This window comes from Neovison vison, chromosome X (genome assembly GCF_020171115.1).
Source record: "Neovison vison isolate M4711 chromosome X, ASM_NN_V1, whole genome shotgun sequence".
NCBI lineage: Eukaryota > Metazoa > Chordata > Mammalia > Carnivora > Mustelidae > Neogale > Neogale vison.
Window position 1 is genome coordinate 11123462 of NC_058105.1, and position 16587 is coordinate 11140048.

Genomic DNA, 16587 nt, shown 5'->3' on the forward strand with positions numbered 1-16587 from the left:
GACATTGCTGACGTTGAACTCAGGGTGGCAGGAGAGTGTAGCCAAAATATACAAAGAGGTAACAACAAATAAACAGGATTGTCTTACTAAAATTATTACATCTCTGCTTATTTCCGCACACTGTGATAATTTTCAATTACCAAATATAAAATCACTCCCTCTATAAAATCCTCCAGCTTAAGTCCCCATCTTGTCATCTGGATATAATAGAAGACCACATACAAATATGTCTTGCTAGACCTGGAAGAAGGGCTGTTTATCATATACCAGAACACAAATTCATCCCTCTGGGGAGACTCAAGATTCATCACAATGAGCTTAGGGTAATGGACCAAGTCTTTACTCAAAGGTAAAAGCATTGATTAATGAAAATGATGAAGTGGTCTTATGCTTTTGCACCAGCCTGTTAAAAGATATGCAAATGATGAAAATAAGGAAAAGTGTCCAGCCTCCAAAGTGACATGTATGCAAGCTTTCCCATTATCAGTAAAATGGCAAAAATAAGGAATTGTTTCTATTTTTCAGCAAATTCCTGCTCAGTAATTTGGGGACAGGGACAGAGGGTAGAGAAAATGAACACTTTCTATGAGCCCCATGGAATGCATTAAAATTTTGGCAGCTCTAGGTTTTCTGGTAGATGGCCTTGAGAAATGACCTCCAAAAATATGATAATATGGTTCAGAAGAAATTAAAATAGTTCTTCATGATTACTTCTGTTTTCTAGAAAGTTTTCAGAAATAGATGTTATTTACAGAGATTTGGGGATACAAATGTTTATGTATATCATAGGATCTAACACACCTGAATCTCAGTCTAAATATGGCACTTAGATTATAAGATATGCATATGCATACACAAATATATGCACACATAAACACCCTCATGGATAGCATGACCAATTTAACCCAATTTTCTGGGGTTGTACTGGTTTTACAATTGGAAGTTCCATGACCCAGAAACTCCTTTATTCCTGGGACAATTAGGACAGTTAGTCACTCTACCCATGGAATACAATAATTATGGGAATCACAGTGCTACACTAAGTTAAAAGTCCAGCATGCTTTTAAAGTATAAGCCGAACAAAGGTACTATAGAAACTTCTCAAAACTACACATGTTCATCTTCATTTTCTTCTTAAGTGTCCAACATTTCAGTATTACTAGATGAGCAATGCCTGCATGCTGATTCACTTTCTTTGGGAAACATATGAAATGAGATGGCAAAAAATGTTTACAGAAAATCATTTACACAAATTTGCTCAACAGTGGCTAACACAGGGTAGGCCCTCAATAAATATTTGTTAAATACAATATATTAATGTTTCTACTTTGAGGGATTCAATTTCTGGTAATAGTAATTTGTAAGATCACTGCACTGTCTGATCCACATAATCTGATTTATGGGAAAATGCGTTTCTGCAATAGCTAGCATTAAGCTCACTATGTTCTGGTTTTCCAGTGATTTCTGGCACTTTATCTGATATCCATAAGGATAATAATTGACTTCTTTAATCATTTATCATGCTAATTAATGTGTCTGAACTTTTACATACATTCTTTAATCTGTGCAGTGACTCTTAGAGGATAGCTATTGCTACCATCCCTATTCTACAAATGAGAAGACTGAGGTCCAGAAAGATAAAGCAACTTGCTCAAATCCACTTGGAAGAAGTTAAACTTAAGTTGGCTATATTCACCTAACCATTTAGATATACTAAATGCTGTCTCTTGAATGCAGTTCTTCTATCCACTTACTCATTCATTCACTAAATATTAGCTGAGCACCTACTGTGTTTCCAGCACTATTACAGACAGTGGGAATGTAACATTCACTCAACTAGATTAAGTCACTATTCTCGTGAAGAGGGGGTGGAGGAAATCAGGAGAGGCTGGTAAAAAGGTACAAACTCTCAGTTATAAGATGAAGTTTGAAGGATCTAATACATCACATGGTGACTGTAGTTGATAATACTGCATTGTGTAATTGAAATTTCCCAAGAGACCAGAACTAAATGTTTTTTTTTCCTCTCTCTTTCAGACATACAAGGTAAATATGCGAGTTAATGGATTTGTTAATTAACTAGATGGGGGGGTATCTATTCATAATGTATACATATTTAAAATTGTCATGTTGAACTCTTTAAACATCTTACAGTTCTACTTTTCAATTATACCTCACTAAAGTTGAGGCAAAAACTAAATTGGGCAGAAAATCTGAACTGAGGAATAGAAATCTGAACAGAGGGATAAGTAAATAGAATGAGGTATATCCATAATATAGGAAAATATTCAAATGCTGTTAAAAAACGAAGTTATATACACTAACATGGTTTGTTACCCTAAATGTAAATTATATACTTTTAAATGAAAAACAACAGCAAACATTATATATTTTCTACATTGTGTGTGTGTGTGCATGTGTGTATGTATCCACACTGGTCTACATTTTATTCCTTGAACAAAGCAATAATACTGTTTCTTGTTATTCTTGTGGTTCCTGCTTCCCAGAATAGCTTCACCCCACTCATCCATCCTTCAGTTCTTAGCTCAAAAGCCGCCTCCTCAGAAGGCCTTCACTGGCAACATAAAAGAAAGTAGGATCCAACTTACATATTATTATCATTATCTAGCCTTTTTGGAATTTGGTCTTCATAGTACTCACATTTAGAATTTTTAATAATTATGTCTTCCTTTTTTATGTCTCTCCTAAGTAGAAGGTAACAGAAAGGCAGAATTATATTCTTAATTATAAACATCTAGCAATCCTGCTTATAAATAAGCTTCAGAAGACCCTCTAGGTTAGACAGCTTCAATTCCTTTGATCATTTCTGAAAATAATTCCACTGTGAATAGTCTTCATTTTTCATTACTCCTCTTAAACATTTGCACCCCCTCCAAAATGAGTAGATTGCTAATTACCATTGAGCAGAGTGAAGATACTATCTGTCTCATTTTAGACAAAATACTCTTCTTTATGCAGCCTAAGATAGCATTTGTTCTTTGGGAAAATGACATGAATTATATTGTGACTCATACTGAGTTTACCATTGACATTAAAACCAGATGTCTTCTACAAGTGCCGCTACAAAATTGTGCCTCTCCACATGGATGGGTGCATTGGGTTTTGATTCTAAGGGCATAGATTTAAATAGATTTTTATTAAATTTCATTTTGAAATATCTAGTCCACCATCTCAGTCTTTCAACACATTTTTGGATTCTGATTCACTGATCCAAATTACGTGCTGTTCCTTACAACTTTGTATTATCCTTATATTTGATGATCAAATACTCAACTTGTTTATCTAAATCACTGGTAAAAACGATAATCAGGATAGGGCTCAGGTTAGAGTCCCATGAATACCATTAAAAACCTCTCTCTAGCAGAACTACAATTGAATTAGGTATATTCAGCCAGAGAGAAGCCCAGACATGTTTATATTTCCTCATGTTATCGACAAAGATAGAATGAGAAATCTTTTCCAAATGAGCTGCGGAGATTCATATGTATTTTGTTTGCTGCATGAACCTCATATAAAAAGATATTAAACTATCTTATAATAATACTAAATACAATTAAAGTGATAATAGCTTACATTATGTACTTATATTATGTACTTATATGCTATGCAGTATGCTAGGAATTTTATATATGATATTTCTTTTGATCCTCTGTTAAATCTGAAAGATAAGTGCTTTTTTATGTTTTGAAGATGGAAAAACTGAATCTCAGAAAAACTACTCAGAAGCAATTATAATTATTCTGAAATAACTTTATTGTTGTGAATTCAAACAAGTTTTCATTGTTTGTAAACTTGTACTCCTAAAGCAATTTTGCCAGGTAGCATATCCTCAAAATAATTTTGCCAGGTAGCATATCCTCAAAATAATTTCAAAGTAAAAATAATACCTTCTGAAACAACAGTGTTATTTACATTTAAATATCAAATTGCTAAAGAATAAGAGCATGAAACATATTGACACTATTAAAGGAAATATGGTGCTGCCCCATCCTAGAGAAAATTTCTTGACATTTGTGAAAGCCCATAAAGATTTCAACATCCAGCTACTTCAGGAGTTCTAGTAAAAAATCCATAGTCCGGGGGCGCCTGGGTGGCTCAGTGGGTTAAGGCTGCTTCCTTTGGCTCAGGTCATGATCCCAGCGTTCTGGAATCGAGCCTCACAGCTGGCATCCGGCTCAGCAGGGAGCCTGCTTGCTCCTCTCTCTCTGCCTGCCTCTCTACCTACTTGTGATCTCTGCCTGTCAAATAAATAAATAAAATCTTAAAAAAAATCCATAGTCCGTCCTAATGTAATGCTCATGATTCCATGAAGCAGATGTATTCTTCCCATGAGACTTCAGTTCAAATCTTATCTCCTACTATTTACTGTCACCAGATCAGATTTTTTTTTAAAGGGCAGTCTCCTTCTCCTTGGCTATCAGAACAAAGAGCTTTAGCCATGGTTTATTGGTCCATGCAAAGCTGTGAAAAGGGACAAGCTCCAGCTGGAATGTGAGAGAAGTTTGAGGACAGAGCCATGTGGAACTAACGAGAATTGTCCTTTAAGAGCATAACAAATGTAGAAACACTGCTTTCTTAAAATCCTGTTTTATTAACCTTTATCAACTGCTGAGAAACTGGGACACGATAGAATTTTTGAACTTCCCTGTCAGCAGCTAAAGGGTAATGCTTGTTATGATTGCTATTTGGCAAAAATCCAGCCTTTCATTCCAAAAGGTCTCAAAATAACTTTGTTCACAACTGATTAGAGAGCACAAAGACTAAAGGATTATTTTTGCCACCTCTGTGTCATAGGTAGGTGAGAAATATTTGTTGCTCTTGATATAAAATCACCTATTCATCTTGTTGAATTGTTGACACACTGTTTACTCCCACGTCGTTAATTCTGAAAGTTGCAGGGAGGTCATTGAGAATGCATTAAAGTCTACATGAAAATTATGAAATTTCACTTATCCTTTGCTTTACTCATTGAGAAATTCAGTTTCTCTTTATTAATGGTTTTTAACATTCCTCTCTAGTGAGAGTGCTTATTTTTAATCCTGTCAGTGAGAACCATTGTTTTTCCTCCAAAGATAACACACCCTAATGTGCAAAGGTGCAGACTAACATGTCTGACTGTGGATACACCTGAAATACATACACACACATATATATATCAGCCCTGTCCTGATTATCATTATTACCAGTGAGATCTATATAGTTATCCATTTGAGAGAGAGACAGAGCGAGTGAGCACAGGGAGAGAGGCAGAGGGAAAGAATCCCAAGCAGACTCCCCACTGAGCATGGAGAGTCTAGGGCTGAGGGCTTTAGAGTCAGTCTTCCAGGGTTTGAATTCTAACTCCACTGATAGTTATTTACTCTCTCTGCCTCTATTTTCTCATCTGCAAAATGGAGATAATAATCACATAATAGCTACCTTATTAAGCTGTTATAAAATTAAATACATATTATCTAGTAAGAGGGTTTGCTGTTACCGCCATTAACGAGGTGACACAGAAATGAGTGATCTAGGTCTAGGTTCTGCTCAGCTTTTACCATTTGTAACGTACGTGATCTTGAATGAAGCATCTGACCTCACCTCACGGGGCCTTAAGTTCCCCATCCACAGCTTGGGGATAATGATGCATAGCTTCGCATTTGATGATAACATAAAATAATTCAGGTAAAGTGCTCAGCCTTGCATCTGGCACCAAGCAAACCAAGGGAATCACTTACTGTTAATATCATTTTTTGTGTGTATAAGAATAATTTATATATCCGTCAATATAAATGAGAAAAATTGCATTTTCTAGAGCACAAATGAGTTTACGTAACTTTTTAATGTATTTGCTAGTCATTTTAGTCATTTGCATGCTTCTCCCATGAATTATCTCTTTATAACCTATGTCTGATTATTTGTTAGCTTGCTTCTGGTTTCATTTTGATTTGTAGAAGTATATACATATATATATTTTATTATTGACCGAATGTTTGTTTCCCTTCAAAATTTGTTGTTATAGCCTAATTCCAAGTGTGGCTGTGTTCAGAGATGAGGCCTCTCAGGATAGTTAAGGTTAAATGTGGTCATAAGGGTAGCGCCAAGATCCATTCAGATTAATGTTGTTACAAGAAGAGACACCAGAAAGCTCACACTTTCTCTGCCGTATGAAGACACGGTGAGAAAGTGGCCATCTGCAAGTTAGGAAGAAAGCTCTCACCAGAATTCAACCACGCTGGCATCCTGATCTCAGACTTCTAGGCTCCAGAATTATGAGAAAATGAATTCTTTTTTTTAAAAGATTTTATTTATTTATTTGACAGAGAGAGAGATCACAAGCAGGCGGGGGTGGGGGGAGCAGGCTCCCTGATGAGCAGAGAGCCCGATGCGGGACTCAATCCCAGGAGCCTGGGATCATGACCTGAACCGAAGGCAGCGGCTTAACCCACTGAGCCACCCAGGAGCCCGAGAAAATGAATTCTGTTTTTAAGCCACCTGGTCTGTGGTATTATATTACAGCAGCCCAAGCAGATGAATATATAAATATAAATATACATTCTATTATATAAATATATATGTATATATATTTTATTACATAAATATATATAAATATATATTCTAACCAAATAATATATATTCTATTAAGTATTATTGAAAATAACTTTTATTTTTCCTAATTTATAATCTATCTTTATTTATCAATCTGTATGGTATTTTGTAGTCTGCAGGTATGTGTGTGTGTTTAATGAAGATAAACCTATTAGCCCTTTTCTTTATGGCTCCTGAGTTTTTTGGTCATTCTCAGGAATGACAAAAGTTGTAACACTCATATTCTAAATCTTCTTCTAGTAATTCTATGGTTTTTAATGTTCATGTTTTGATATTTAATCCAACTGAAATGTGTTTTATATTATGTTGTGAGGTTATTATCAAAGGTTTACCATCATATAGAAAACTAGCTGTTCCACCACAGTATACTAAACAGACCATTGTTTCACCACAAATTTGAAAATTCAACTTTAAGATAAAATAAACATACTAAAGTCTGTCTGAATTCTTAGGTATATCAGATAGATCTATTTTCTCTAGTAGCAAGTCACCTTTTACTACTATAATTTGGTAGAACACAATCCCATTCAAATGTCTTAGCATATCCTCATTCAATATATTTTTATTCCAGATGAATATTATATTTATTTTATCAATTTTTGTGGCTGTTTTTAAATATTCAAAGAATTTATAAACTATTAAAACTCACGGTCTAAATTAACAAGTAAGGAAATAGTGAAAAATTGTCTTCAACTATTTGGCCTACAGAAGGTAATTATACTGCCTGCTTAGTTTTCAAGAGTATATTATACAATAATCACCAAAAAGTGGTAGTTAAGAACATGGGTTCTGGAGCCATAGTGCCTAGGTTCGAATTCCAGATCTGCTATTTGTCAGCTGTACAACTATGGAAAAGTTATTTAACTTCTTGGCAACTCAATTTCCTCATCTCTCAAACACTATTAATAATACCTTTGTCTCAAGCTATAGTGCAGATTAAACGAATTGATATATAGAAATCCCTTAAGGAAAGTTACTGGCACAGAGTATGATCAATGGTAAATGCTGGTCAGATAAAATAACTGATTCAGAAAGTTATTTCTCCTTCCTGTGAAAGAAGAAATAATCTGTAAGGGCACTGAGCATTGATTACAAATTGCAATTTTGTCAGTGATGGAATTTGGGGTATGGAGTCCAAGTTGGCATCCTTTGGGTTAACTTCTCTGGGCTATGTAGAGCAAAAGGTTTCACTCAAATATTCTCTGAAGATTCAGAGTCTCAAATATGTTTGCCCCCTCTATAATACTTCAAACCCCTCAGATTGTTTTTCAGAGTCCATAGTCTCTCATGGTTCATCTCCCCTTCCAATTTACCCAAAAGCACATACCCTCCCAAATGTCCATAAAATAATGAATACTGTTTTTCTGAAAATAAATAAATTGGAAAAAAAAGATATAGATATGAAAAAAAATATGTTTGCCCCCAAAGTTATTACATTTATTAATATCTTTGTCATATTTTCCAGAAACAGGAGCTTCTAGCAGATCCTGCTCTACGAAAGGATGTATTTCTGTATGAAGTGGATGTAGGACACTTTAGTCTGTCCTCTAATGCTCACTCTATCTAGCTGATAATAGCATTGAGACCAAATTCCTGAAATAGTATTTTTTTTAACTTTAGGAATATTTTAGAGTAAAAAGACTGTTAAAGATATCAGATCAAAGTGAACCGTGATGCACAACTAGATTGGGCTTATCAACATTTCTAAATGTGTTTAAGGCAAAAGCATTTCAGAGAGAGGTAAATAATACCCATCATAGCTATCATTTGTTGACCTCTGACTACATGCTTGTCCCTGTGTTTAATATATATTATCTAATTTAATTCTCATAAAACTTCCATGATGTTGACATTATTCTCTCTCTCACTCTCTCTCTCTCTTTTCTTTTTTTTACAAATGAGGAAAGAGAAGTTCACATAAATTAAGTGACTTTCTCAGGGCAATAGCTAGTAAGTTTCAAAGCTGGATTTAAATTCAAATTAAGGGTTTTTTAAAATTCTATTTTCTTCTTAGTAATATAGCATACATTTACTATTTATATTTATTAGAAAGGATAAAATAGAGGAAGATGGCAATGGAGTAGGAGGACCCTAGACTCACCTTGTCCCACAAAAACAACTAGATATCTATCAAATTATCCTAAATACCCCCATAAATAGACCTGAAGACTGGCAGAACAAATTCCACAACTAAAGGCAAAGCAGAGACCACATTGAAGGAGTGTGAGGACATGATTTAGGGGAGAAATGGATCTTGGGTGATGTGGAGAGGAAAGAGTCATGGTTGTGGAGAAGGGCAAGAGAGGAGCATACAGGGGAATGCATAAGAAGAAGTTTCCCCAAAATCACTGGCTTGGAAAATGAGGGGCTGAATTTCCTGAGTTCTTGCGACCAGTGGGGCTTAACACATGGTTTTAAAGGTGGGTATTATAGAGGGCACGGATTGCATGGAGTACTGGGTGTGGTGAAAAAATAATGAATAATGTTATGCTGAAAATAAAAAAAATAAGTAAAGGTCAATGGGTGTGGCTCAGATAGAGAACTAGGGAACTGAGGGCTTCTAGAGAAAAGGGAGGCAAATAATTCAGGGGCATAAAGCATAGAAACAGCATCTGAAGAGCACCTGGGGCACACAGTGGGGAAGATTATTAACTCTTCTCAGCTTTCATATAAACACCTCTTCACAACCAAAGGAGCTGGCCAGCACCATTTCACTCTTCCACCCCTCCGCATAAATACAGAGCTACCTGTGAGAAGCCATGCAGCATTGACACTGTCATCCTAACTTGCTAACACCAAGCACCATCTCCTTGTGCTCTGGTGGAACTGCCTTTCTCAGTCATGCTTGCCTCAGTCCCAGTACAGTGGGCCCCTCCCCAGAAAACCAGCACAAACCTCTGCTCACACCACATCTCCCAACCACAGTTTTGCAGAGCCTCAGTTCCAGTGGAGGTGGTGACAAGTTTCATTTTACAAGCAGACCAGAGTACCAGAGTACACCTTGTTAAAACTCACTATATTCAGGTCAGGAACCAAACACTGCTCACAGCATGCAAGGAGAGCCTCTGCAGATGACTGGCCTAAAGGGTAGAGCAGCCAGAACACAATAGCAGACTACATGCAGCACACACCTCAGATACTCCTTAAAGTGCCAGGCCATGGGCACTTCGTGACCTCTCCATAATGCTATTACTTTTAGGACCAGGAAACATAAATGACTTTTCTAACAAAAAGAAGGCAGACATTGACAAAGCATGAAGACAGAGGAATTTCTCCCAAGTGAAAGAACAAGATAAGACCATGGCCATAGATCTAAGTGAAACAGGTAAGTGACATGCCAGATGGGAGAATTATAAGGATACTCAATGGGCTTGAGAAAAGAAGACATCAGAGAGACCCTTACCACAGAGATAAAAGAGTTAAAAATAATCAAAGATGAAGAGAGCAATAAATGAAGAAAGAGGAGGAGGAGGAGGAGATGTAGGAGGAGGGGGAGGAGGAGGGGGAGGAGGAGTGAGTGGCTTGGTCGGTTAAGCATCTGCCTTCAGCTAGGGCCATGATCTCAGGGTCCTGGGATTGAGCCCCATGTGTTCAGGCCCCCTGCTCGGCAGGACATTTGCTTCTCCCTCTTCCTCCCCCTGCTCAGGCTTTCTCTCACATGCTGACTTTCTCTCAAATAAATAAATAAAAGTTTTTTTTTTAATTAAAAAATAGAGAAAAAAATAGAGAAAGAAAAAAAATTTTTTTAAATAGAGAAAGAAGAATTCGCCAAAATGAGATTGGATTTAGGGAACTCAATGACTCCATCAAACATAATAGCATTCATATTATAGGAGTCCCAGAAGAAGAAGGGAGAGAAAAAGGAGCAGAAATTTCTTTTGAAGAAATTATAGCTGAAAACTCACCTAATCTGGGGAAGGAAACAGACAACCAGATCCAGGAGGCATGGAGAACTCCCACCAAAATCAACAAAAGCAAGCCAATGCCAAAATGTATTGTAATTAAGTTTGCAAAATATAGCAATAAAGAACAAAATCTTAAAAGTAGCAAGATAAAATAAGCCATCAATTTACAAGGGAAAACCCATAAGGCCAGCTAGTTGCAGATCTTTCCACAGAAACTTGGCAAGCCAGAAGAAACTGCCATGATATATTTAAAGTGCTGAACGAGAAAAAATCTGCAGCCGAGAATATGCTATCCAGCAAGGGGTAGCATTCAGAATAGAAGGAGAGAGGAAAAGTTTCTCAGATAAACAAAAATTAAAGGAGTTCATGACCACTAAACCAGCCCTGCAAGAAATATTAAAGGGGACACTTCGAGTGGAAAGAAGAAATCAAAAGTCAAAGTGTAAAGGCAGGAAACACAAAAACAGGAAAAATGAATATTTACGTAAAAATCAGTCAAGGAACACACACAGAAAAAGGACATAAAGTATAATTATGTATACCTAAAACATGGTGAGGACAAGAGAAAAGAATGAGTTCAAACTTGAATGACCATCAACTTAATAAAGACTGCTATTTGCAGAAAAGGTTATATACAAACCTAATGGTAACCATATATCAAAAACCACTAATAAAAACTCTAATAAACATGCAAAGATTAAGGAAAAAGAAATTCAAATACAGCACAAGGAAAATAAGAAACACATGAAAGAAAGACAAGGATCAGAGAAAATCTTCAGAAACAACCACAAAACAAGTAATAAAATGGAAATAAATACATACCTATCAATAGTTACTTTGAATGCAAAATGCTCCAATCACACCAAAGACATAGGGTGTCAGAATGGATCAAAAAAACAAGATTTATATATATATTGCCTATAAGAGACTCATTTTAGACCTAAAGACACCTGCATACTGAAAGTGAGAAGATGGAGAAACATTTATCATGTAATGGATGTCAAAAGTAAGCTGGAGTAGCATATTTATTTTGGACAAATGAACACTGTAACAAGAGACAAAGAAGGGCCCTATGTAATAATAAAGGGTTCTATCCAGAAGAAGATATAACAATTATAAATATTGATGTACCCAAAATGGGAGCACCTAAATATATAAAACAATTAATAACAAACATAAAGGAACTCACTGCTAATAATATAACAATAGTAGGAGACTTTAACAACCCATTTACATCAATGGGCAGATCATCTAAACAGAAAATAAACAAGGAAACAATGACGTACTGGGCCATATGGACTTAAAAGATATATTCAGAACATTCCATACTAAAACAGTAGAATATGCATTCTTTTCAACTGCACATGAAATGTTCTTCGATATCAGCCACAGCAACTTCTTTCAAGATATGTCTTGACATATCTTGAAAGCCCAAAGCCCAAAGGCAAAGGAAACAATAGCGAAAATGAACTTTTGGGACTTCATCGAGATCAAAAGCTTCTGCACAGCAAAGGAAACAGTCAACAAAACAGAGGCAACCCACGGAATGGGAGAAGATATTTGCAAATGACAGTACAGACAAAAGGTTGATATCCAGGATCTATAAAGAACTTCTCAAACTCAACACACACAAAACAGACAATCATATCAAAAAATGGGCAGAAGATATGAACAGACACTTCTCCAATCAAGACATACAAATGGTTATCGACACATGAAAAAATGTGCATCATCACTAGCCATCAGGGAGATTCAAATTAAAACCACATTGAGATATCACCTTACACCAGTCAAAATGGCCAAAATTAGCAAGACAGTAAACAACATGTGTTGGAAAGGATGTGGAGAAAGGGGAACCCCCTTACACTGTTGGTGGGAATGCAAGTTGGTGTAGCCACTTTGGAGAACAGTATGGAGATTCCTCAAGAAATGAAAAATAGAGCTTCCCTATGACCCTACAATTTCACTACTGGGTATTTACCCCAAAGATACAGATGTAATGAAAAGAAGGGCCATCTGTACCCCAATGTTTATAGCAGCAATGGCCACGGTCGCCAAACTGTGGAAAGAACCAAGATGCCCTTCAACGGACAAATGGATAAGGAAGAGGTGGTCCATATACACTATGGAGTATTATGCCTCCATCAGAAAGGATGAATACCCAACTTTTATATCAACATGGATGGGACTGGAAGAGATTATGCTGAGTGAAATAAGTCAAGCGGAGAGAGTCAATTATCATATGGTTTCACTTATTTGTGGAGCATAACAAATAACATGGAGGACATGGTTGAGATGGAGAGGAGAAGGGAGTCGAGGGAAATTGGAGGGGGAGATGAACCATGAGAGACTATGGACTCTGAAAAAGAACCTGAGGGTTTTGAAGGGGTGGGGAGTGGGGGGTTGGGGTAATCAGGTGGTGGGTATTATAGAGGGTACGCATTGCATGGAGCACTGGGTGTGGTACAAAAGCAATGAATTCTGTTACGCTGAAAAGAAATATAAATAAATAAATAAATAAATAAAATTGGTATGATAATAATAATAATAATAAAAAAAGAAACGTTCTCCAGAATAGATCACATACTGTGTCACAAAACAGGCCTCAACAAATACAAAAAGATTCCAGTCATACCCTATACATTTTCTGACCACAATGCTATGAAACCAGAAGTCAACCACAAGGAAAAAAAAATCTGGAAAGGTCACAAATATACGCAGGTTAAAACATACTACTAAACAATGAATGGTTCAACGAAGAAATCAAAAAAGAAGTAAAAAAATACATGGAGAGAAATGAAAATGAAAGCAGAGTTGTCCAAAACCATGGGATGTAGCAAAAGAGGTCCTAAGAGCAAAGAATATAGCAATACAGGACTACCTCATGAAGCAAGAAAAATCTCAAATAAACAATCTGTCCTAACACCTATAGCAGCTAGAAAAAGAACAACAATCAAAGCCTAAAACCAACAGAAGGAGGGGAAAAAATAAAGATCAGAACATAAAGAAATGATATTGAAACCACAAAAACAATAGAATAGATCAATAGACCAGGAGCTGATCCCTTGAAAAAATTAACAAAATTGATAAAACCCTAGCCAGACTTATCAAAAAGAGAAAGGACCCAAATAAATAAAATCACAAGGAAAAGAGGAGAAATTACAACCAATGCCACAGAAATATAAGCAAGAGAATATTATGAGAAAGAATATGCCAACAAATTGGAAAACCTAGGAGTAATGGAAAAATTTCTAGAAACATATAAAGTACCAAAACTGAAACAGGAAGACACAGAAAACTTGAACAGACTGATAATTCACAAGGGAATTGAATCAGTAATCAAAAAACTCTCAACAAACAGACGTTCAGGACCAGACGGCTTCCCGGGGAAATTCTACTAGACATTTAAAGAAGAGTTAATACCTATTAGTCTCAAATTATTCCAAAAAATAGAAAAAAAAGGAAATTTCCCAAATTCTTTCTATGAGGCTAGCATTACCCCATTACCAAAACCAGATAAAGACACCACTAAAAAAGAGAACTGCAGGTCAATATCCCTGATGAACATAGATGCAAAAGTTCTCACGGCTTGCATGGAGCACTGGGTGTGGTGAAAAAAAATAATGAATAATGTTTTTCTGAAAATAAATAAATTGATTAAAAAAAAGTTCTCAGTGAAATAGTAGAAAATGAAAACCAACAATACATTAAAAAAAATCATTCACCACAATCAAGTGGGATTTATTCCTGCATTGCAAGAGTGGTTCAATATTGGCAAATTAATCAACACAATACATCGTTAATAAAAGAATAAATTAATAAAAGGATAAGAACATACAATCATCTCAATAGATATAAAAAGAACATTTGACAAAGTACAACATCCATTCATGATAAAAACCCTCAATAAAGTAGGTTTAGAGGGAACATACCTCAATATAATAAAGGTCATATAAGAAAAACCTACAGCTCATATCATCCTAAATGGGGAAAAAACTGAGAGCTTTTCCTCTATGGTCAGGAACAAGACAGGCATATCAACTCTCACCATTTTTATTTAACATAGTACTGGAAGTCCTAGCCACAGCAATCAGAAAAGAAAGAAATAAAAGGCATCCAAATTGGCAAGGAACAAGTCAAACTTCCACTATTTGTAAATGACATGATATTCTATATAGAAAACCTGAATGAATCCACAAAAAAACTGCTAGAAGTGATAAAGAAATTCAATCAAATCTCAGGATACAAAATCAATGTACAGAAATATGTTGTATTTCTAGACATCAATAATGAAGTACCCGAAAGAGAAATTAAAGAAACAATTCCATTTATAATTGCACCAAAAATTATAAGATACCTAGAAATACATCTAACCAAAGAGGCAAAAGACCTATACTATGAAAACTATAATACACGGGTGAAAGAAACTGAAGATGACACAGAAATGGGAAGACATTCCATGCTTATGGATTGGAAGGACAAATATTGTTAAAATGCCTATTCTACCCAAAACAACCTACATATTTAATGCAATCCCTATCAAAATACCAGCATTTTTCACAGATCTAGAACAAATAATCGTAAAATCTGTATGAAACCACAAAAGACCCTGAATAGGCAAAGAAACATTGAAAACAAAAACCAAAGCTGGAGGCACCACAATTCTGGACTTAAGTTATATTACAAAGCTACACTAATCAAAACTGTATGGTAGTGGCACAAAAATAGACACATAGATCAATGGAACAAAATAGAAAATCCAGAAATGGGCCTACAATCATATGGTCAATTTATTTTTGAAAAAGAAGGAAAAAATATCAATGGGGAAAAAGATTCTCTTCAACAAATGGTGTTAGGAAAACCTGGCATGACATGCAAAAAAAAAAAAAAAAGGAAAGAAAATGGACCACTTTCTTACACCATAAACAAAAATAAATCCAAAATGGATTAAAAACCTAAATGTGAGACCTGAAACCACGAAAATCCTAGAAGAGAATACAGGCAGTAACTTCTTTGACAGCAGCTTTAGCAACTTTCTTTCTTTCTTTATCTTTTTTTTTTTTCATGGTCAACTAATCTTCAACAAATGAGGAAAAAATACCCAATGGAAAAAAGACAGTCTCTTCAATAAATGGTGCTGGGAAAATTGGACACCCACATGGAGGAGAATGAAGCTGGACCATTCTCTTATACCACACACAAAAATAAACTCAAAACGGATGAAAGACCTCAATGTCAGACAGGAATCCACCAAAATCTTAGAGGAGAACATAGGCATTAACCTCTTCTACGTTGGCCACAGCAACTTCTTTCAAGACATGTCTCTAAAGGCAAGGGAAACAAAAGCAAAAATGAACTTTTGGGACTTCATCAAGATAAAAAGCCTCTGCTCAGCAAAGGATCAGTCAACAAAACTAAGAGGTAACCCATAGAATGGGAGAAGACATTTGCAAATGACGTATCAGATAAAGGGTTAGTATCCAAGATTTACAAAGAACTTTTCAAACAACTTCTTTCTAGATGTGTTTCCTGAGGTATGGGAAACAAAGCAAAAATGAACTATTGAGAACCTCAAAATAAAAAGCTTCTGAGAGGATGTGGAGAAAGGGGAACCCTCTTACACTGTTGGTGGGAATGCAAGTTGGTGCAGCCTCTTTGGAGAACAGTGTGGAGATTCCTCAAGAAATTAAAAATAGAGCTTCCCTACGACCCTGCAATTGCACTCCTGGGTATTTACCCCAAAGATACAGATGTCGTGAAAAGAAGGGCCATCTGTACCCCAATGTTTATAGCAGCAATGGCCACAGTCGCCAAACTATGGAAAGAACCAAGATGCCCTTCAACGGATGAATGGATAAGGAAGATGTGGTCCATATACACTATGGAGTATTATGCCTCCATCAGAAAGGACGAATATTCAACTTTTGTAGCAACATGGACGGGACTGGAAGAGATTATGCTGAGTGAAATCAGTCAAGCAGAGAGAGTCAATTATCATATGGTTTCACTCATTTGTGGAGCATAACCAATAGCATGGAGGACAAGGGGCGTTAGAGAGTAGTAGGGAATTTGG